This window comes from Capsicum annuum, chromosome 7 (genome assembly GCF_002878395.1).
Source record: "Capsicum annuum cultivar UCD-10X-F1 chromosome 7, UCD10Xv1.1, whole genome shotgun sequence".
Taxonomy (NCBI): domain Eukaryota; kingdom Viridiplantae; phylum Streptophyta; class Magnoliopsida; order Solanales; family Solanaceae; genus Capsicum; species Capsicum annuum.
Genome location: NC_061117.1, coordinates 25,221,017 through 25,228,516, shown reverse-complemented (window position 1 = coordinate 25,228,516; position 7,500 = coordinate 25,221,017). Strand labels below are relative to the sequence as shown.

At 32.8% G+C, this 7,500-nt stretch overlaps 1 long non-coding RNA gene across 1 annotated transcript; it reads left to right on the top strand.

The window, feature by feature from the left end:
* Positions 1 to 878: 878 nt before the first annotated feature.
* LOC124885548 lies at positions 879 to 5,088 on the top strand. The gene is made up of 2 exons (XR_007042659.1): positions 879 to 2,105; positions 4,832 to 5,088. It is a non-coding gene; the product is annotated as an uncharacterized LOC124885548 (long non-coding RNA).
* The last annotated feature ends 2,412 nt before the right edge of the window (positions 5,089 to 7,500 follow it).

The following is a 7,500-nucleotide window of genomic DNA, read 5'->3' as shown; positions in this document are numbered from 1 at the left end:
TATGAGGCAACCAATCAAAAGACCAGGGAGCACTGCTGCATATGTGTTTGGTAAGGGGCACCAAATTAGAACCCGTCAACCCCACTACTAAGAAATAAAAATTAGCGACGGACGAATTAACGTAGTTAAATATCAAATATTTTGCTAATCCTATTTAGTAACAAACTATAAAATTAGGTTAGCTATGAGCAATTAGCAATGGATTAGAGATGAAGTTCGTAATTAACTAATTCCAATTTTGCTTTGTTGCCCTCCCTAAGTCTGTATGCTTCCTTAACTTTGATTGGCTAACCTTTTCCTTATGTGTGGGGTCATGTATGTCTTATGATGAGTATTTTGATGTGGAAAAAAACTTGCAAAAATCGATTGTAGCATGTTGGTTGTATCAAAGAGTGGAACAAGCTTGAGAACACTAGCCTTATTCGCAGGAGGAGAGTATCGGTTGTTGGTCATTTTACCTTGAGAATCCTTACATTTCTTGTTCACTTGGTTGCAACTAACCAGCTTAGTTCAGGCTCAATGAACTAATTTTGGTGGAGTCGTTATGTGATGGATTAAGGGCATTTTAATATTATTATTAATGTCATATTTATTATTTGTTGGCATTACTGGGTACATTCCCATCCATTTTTTCTTAAATTCAAATTTTGTGGACAACTTTTTTGGTCGTCAAAGTTGGTTGCTACAATGAAAAAAAAAAATCAATAAAGGTGGCTACTTTTTAACAATTGCATATTTCCTTTTGACAATCACATACATATTATCAACAAATGTGGCTACTTTTCTGAGAAGGCTAATTTTTTTTTTTTAAACATTACATACGAGTTTTCCTATAAATAGGTTGTCTCACTTCTCTTGAAGAAAGAACAGATAAGAGAGCACTAATATAAATTATTGTAGAGTTAAATAAGAGAGTTTTATTAGTTGAAGGGAGTTGTTATTTATTGTGTTGAGCTTTGAACTCAATTCTAGTCTAGAGTATTGAGTTATATTGTGTAGGCTGTTGTATCCTGGAAGGGACAAGTCAAAGAGTATTACTGCTGGATTGGTGAAATAATTTCTGCAGTGGGCTTGAATCTCCTTAAAGAGAGAGGCCTCAGCCATAGAAGAAGAATATATTTTTCTTTATTCATTGTAATTTTCAGTTGTAATCAATTGTAATATCACTACAATTTTATTGAGATTTTCACCAACAATTTTTAAGGAGATTCAAATGGCAATAACTGAAAATTTCGCAGATGTCAAGATGGGAGATCTTAACAAGCCATTCTGGTTCAACGGTACTCACTTCAAGAGGTGGAAGGGTAAAGTGTTTTTCTAATTAAGTCTTCCCAATGTTTTTCTGCGTTAACTGAGGAAGAATCCAAATAAAGTAGATAACTCTTCCATGACTGACGACGAACTTATCTCTCTTGAAGAGAAAGTTGAAAAATACAACAGTGACTCCTACAAATGTCGTTATTTTTTACTTAATTGTCTATCTGATAATTTTTATGATTATTATGATAGAACTTACTCTAGTGCAAAGAAAATTTGAAAAGTCTTGCAGAATAAGTATGACACTGAGGAGATAGGAGTGAAGGATATGCAGCTAGGGGACAAGATGCTCTTATGCAAACAGAAGAGAACAAAATCACACCGAAGGTAAATTTATCTTCATATAATGCTACCCCTGAAAATAACAAAAATACTACTTTGAAGACTAAGAAGAAAATATTCAAGAAAAATAATGGTAGACATCCCAAAAATAATTATGGTGGGAACAACCAAGCAAAAAATCAACATGTACAACAAAAAAAATCATGTTTTGTCTGTGGCAAGAGTGGGCATATTGCTCGATTTTGCAGGTCTCGGAAACATGAGCATACACCTCAGGCAAACATTACCGAAGAATCATTTATGGCGATGATAACAGACATATATATGGTCGTGAATGTTGATGGATGGTGGACTAACTCTGGTGCAAACCGTCATGTCTGTTACGACAAAGACTGGTTTAAAAAATATACAAAATTTGAGGAGCCCAAAATCATCATGCTTGAAAATTCACACACAAGCCAAGCACTTGGAATGGGGATGTGGAGTTGAGATTTACTTCTGAAAAGGTATTAATCTTAAAAGATGTACTTTATACTCCTTCCATGAAGAAAAACTTGATGTCTAGTTTCTTCTTAATAAAGCAGGCTTCAAACAGATTATTGAATCTGATCAATATATACTTGTGAAAAATAATATTTTTGTGGGAAAAGGGTATGCATGTGATGGTATGTTCAAGCTGAGTGTTGAAATGCATAAAACATCTACTTCTGTTTATATGCTTTCTTCTACTAATTTTTGGCATGCTCGTTTGTGTCATATAAATGAACGTTATATGGGAATCATGAGTAGTTTAGGATTAATTCCAATGACCAAAAAGAATTTTGAAAAATGTGAAGCTTGTAGTAAAGCTCAAATCACAAAAAGGCCTCACTTCCATGTTGAAAGAAAAATTGATTTATTAGAATTAGTTCACAGTGATATTTGTGAACTTACTGAAATTTTAACTTGTGGAGGAAATAGATATTTTATCACTTATTGATGATTTTTCTAAGTTTACATATGTTTACTTAATGAAAATAAAAGTGATGCATTTGGAAATTTTAAAATTTTCCTCCATCAAGTTGAAAATTAGTTTAATAGAAGATTAAAAAGAATAAGAAGTGATAGAGGCCGTGAATATGAGTCACTAGAGTTTAATTCTTTTGTAAGATCATTGGGTATAATTCATGAAACTACTACTCCTTATTCTCCTGCATCTAATGGTGTAGGTGAAAGAAAAAATAGAACTTTGGTTGAGTTAACTAATGCCATGTTAATTGAGTTTTGTGCACCTTTAAATTTTTGGGGTGAAGCTCTTTTGACTGCTTATTATGTGTTGAATCGTGTACCTCATAAAAATATAAAATTAACGCCTTTTGAATTGTGGAAAGGTCATAAGCCAAATTTGAGATATCTAAGAGTTTGGGATTTTTTAGCCTATGTGAGGTTAATGGATCCTAAAATCTCTAAGTTGGGTAAAAAAGTTAGTACTTGTGCTTTTCTTGGTTATGCTTCTAATTGTACAGCCTATAGATTTTTTAATCTTGAAGATAGCGTGATAATAGAACCAGGTGATGCTATTTTTCATGAAGATAAATTCCCTTTTAATTCTAAAAATAGTGGGGGTCATGGGACTAAAGAAAATATTTTGTCACTACCTAGTTCTTCTACTTCTACTTTAAATAATAAAGAAAATGATGATTTTGAGTTAAGAAGAAGAAGACGAGCTAGAGTAGAAAAAGATTTTGGTCCCGATTATTACGTTTTTAACGTTGGAAATGACCCTATCACTTTAAAAGAAGCTTTGTCATCACATGATGCTATTTTTTAAAAAGAGGTTGTAAATGATGAAATGGAATCGCTAATTTTCAATAAAACTTGGAAGCTAGTTGATTTACCATCGGGTTGTAAAACAATTGCATGTAAATGGGTGTTACGTAAAAAATTAAAAATTAGATGGATCTGTTGATAATTATAAAGCTAGGCTTGTGGCTAAAGGTTTTAAACAACTAGAAGCCCTAGAATTTTTTGATACTTTTTCACTGGTAACGAGAATTACATCCATTAGACTTTTAGTCCCTATTGCGGCAATTTTTGATTTACAAATTCATCAAATGGATGTAAAATATTGCTTTTTTAAATGGAGACCTAAATGAAGAGATTTACATGGAACAACTCGAAGGTTTTGTTGAGGCTGGCCAAGAAAGTAAAGTGTGTAAACTTAATAAATCCCTATATGTATTGAAACAGACATCAAAGCAATGGCATGAAAAGTTTGATTCCTGCATGATTGAAAATGGGTTTAAAACAAATGAGTGTGATAAGTGCATATATCATAAGTCTTGAAATAATTCGCATGTGATTATTTGCCTATATGTTGATGATTTATTGATCTTTGGCTCTAACATGAATATTATTGATGAGACTAAAAATATTCTTAGAAGTCATTTTGAAATGAAAGAACTTGGTGAGATAAATTTTATTCTAGGAATAAAAATTACTAGAACATTTGATGGAATTTTTCTTGACCAGTCACAGTATGTTGAGAAAATATTGAAAAAATATAATTTCCTTAATTGCAAGCATGTAGTAACTCCATTTGATTCTAGTGTTCACCTGTTTCTTGTTGAGAGTGAAACAAAAGTAATAAATCAAAAGGAATATACCAGCATAATTAGAAGTTTGAGATATGTGACTGATTGCACTAGGCATGATATTGCATATGTAGTAGCAGTACTTAGCAGGTTTACTAGCAAGCCAGGTAATGAACATTGGCATGCTATAAACAGAGTAATGAGATATTTAATTAGAACAAAAAATTGTGGTTTGTTCTATATAAAGTATCCTGCTGTACTTGAAGGCTATTGTGATGCGGATTGAAATACCTTATCAAGTGATTCCTTATCCACGACTGGTTATGTTTTTACTTTGGGTAGTGGTTCTATTTGTTGGAAGTCTAAAAAGTAAACAATTATTGCTAACTCTACCATGGAGGCTAAACTAATTGTTGTAGCTTCAGCTAGTGAGGCAGCGAATTGGTTAAGAGATTTGTTATTTCAAATACCTTATTTTGAAAAACTAATTCCTCTTCTATTAATTCATTGTGATAGCACCGCTGCAATTGGTAGAGTTCAAAACCGTTATTATAACGTTAAATCCAGACCTATATAGAGAAAACACAGTAATGTGAGATTATATTTGACAAATGGTACCATTAATGTTGATTATGTCAAATCTTGTGATAATCTTGTAGATCCGTTGACTAAGGCCTTAGCAAGAGAAAAGTTCTGGAATGCATCGAGGGGGATGGGATTGAAGCCTATTAAATCATTAGTTATATGTGAGGAAACTCAACCTGGGGACTAGAGATCCTATAACCAGGTTCAATGGAAAAAACGAATCATCTGATGACTTGCTGTGAAAAATGCACTATTTATTTATCCCTCCCTATAATGTGAGTGCATTTGTCTGTAATGATTGTGAGGTTGAGTTTATTAAACTCTTAATGAATATCTATAGCTCATATAAGTAGAGTGCTAAATTACAGGAGCGCTCTCGACGGATTTCACCTATGTGAGTGTGGAGCTAGGCCGCTTCCTATGAGAATTAGGCTCATTCTCAAAAGACACTCATTAAAACTGGGATAGCACAAGACCGTAATGTGCTGGCTATAAAGCTCATGTCAACACCTTGACTATTATGTGTAAGCAATAACTTTTTATTTCCCCTAAGCAGTCATAGTTCAAGTCTGAGACCACTACGACTCTGGAGTAGAAATTACTGTTTTACTAAGTGGAGGTTCAATGCAGAGCACACCTTCATTATGCATGATAGTCTTCCATCAACTAGTAGACTCTCTTGATAATATTAAAATGAGTGGGGGATTGAAGGATTAAGGGCATTTTAATATTTTTATTAATGTCATATTTATTATTTGTTGGCATAACTGGGTATATCCCCACCCACTTTTTTCTTAAATTCAAATTTTGTTGACAACTTTTTTGGTCGTCAAAGTTGGTTGCTACAATGATATAAAAGAAGATCAACAAAGGTGGCTACTCTTTAACAATTACATATTTCCTTTTGACAATCACATATATATTATCAACAAATGTGGCTACTTTTCTGAGGGGGCTAATTTTTTTTAAACATTACATACGAGTTTTCCTATAAATAGGTTGTCTCACTTCTCTTGAAGAAAGAACCATTGCTAAAAAAAAGGAGAAAACCGACCACAAAAACCGACCACAGGTGGTCGGTTTTATCCAATTTCCTACCAAAAAACTGACCAAAAAAAGTGGTCGGAAAAATAGTGGTAACTTTTCAAAAACCGACCACGAGTGGTCGGTTTTTTAAACAAATATTTATATTTTTTAAAAATTTATTATAATATTTTTAAAATTAAAAAAAAATATTTTTTGATTAAAAAAACCGATCACATGTGGTCGGTTTTTTATTAGATTAAATAATTAATTTAATAAACAATCCGACCACTTGTGGTCGATATTTTATTAAATTAATTTAATAGAAAACCGACCGCTTATGGTAGGTATATTATTTAATTAATTAATTAATTTAATTAAAAACCTACCACAAGTGGTTGGTTTTTGGAGGTTAAATATCAAAAAACCAACCACTTGTGGTCGAATTTTCTGGGAAAAAAATATAAACACTGAACATCTAAATACAGCATTTCTAACAGCACCACCAACTGAAAATCCAAATACAGCATTTCCAACAACAAAAACCCAAATATAAATACTTTCAAAAGTTACAAAACATACTAAATGTATGTGTAACAAAAGTTTGTATGAAAAAACTACAACAATGGTTTGAAACAACAAAATGTCCAAATTTAAAGTAGAAGACATACAAAAATCTCAAAACTAAAAGTCATCATCATCTTTGAATTCGTCCTCGTCTTCCATATCATCGTCCATGCCGAAATCATCCAGGCGGGTAAACCTTTCGCTACCCAAACAGCATCACTAGGACACGGATTAATAACCCCTTGAGTCTGAATGAAACAGCTGAACTGCTGCTGCAGCATCCTGATTTGTGATGTTGTTGCCTCCTTCGTCTTCTTTTGCCTCGCAATCTATTCAGCATACCTCTCTCTCTGTTCAGCGAGCTTTGCACTTAACTATTTAAAACAAATAAAGTCACCAACAACATCACCTTATAAACAGGAATTATTATTAAAGTCAACGACACTTAAGCATTTTCAACAAATACAGTAACAAACAACATCACCTTCCAAATAAAAGTTCAATTTTAAAGTCACCAGCACTTAAGCATTTTCAACAACTAAAGTCACCAACAACATCACCTCCAAAACACTAGTTCACTATTACAGTCACCAAAACCTAAGCTTTTTCAACTAACAAAGGCACCAACGAAACTAATTCACTATTAAAGACAACAAAAGTTAAGCATTTTCACCAAATAAAGTCACCAACAACATCACCTTTTAAACACTAATTCACAATTAAAGTCACCGGCACTTAAGCAATTTCAACAAATAAAGTAACGAACAACACAACCTACAAAACAAAAGTTCACTTTTAAAGTCACCAAAACTTAAGCATTTTCAACTAATAAAGTCACCAACCACATCACCTCCTAAACACTATCTCACTATTAAAGTCACCAAAACTAAAGAATTTTCAACAAATAAAGTCACCAACAACATCACCTTCTAAACACAAGTTCACTATTAAAGTCACCAAAACTTAAGCTTTTTCAACTAACAAAGGCACCAACGAAACTAATTCACTATTAAAGTCACCAAAACTTAAACATTTTCAACAAATAAAGTCACCAACAACATCACCTTCTAAACACTAATTCACTATTAAAGTCACCGGCACTTAACCATTTTCAACAAATAAGGTAACCAACAACATCACCTTCTAAACAAAA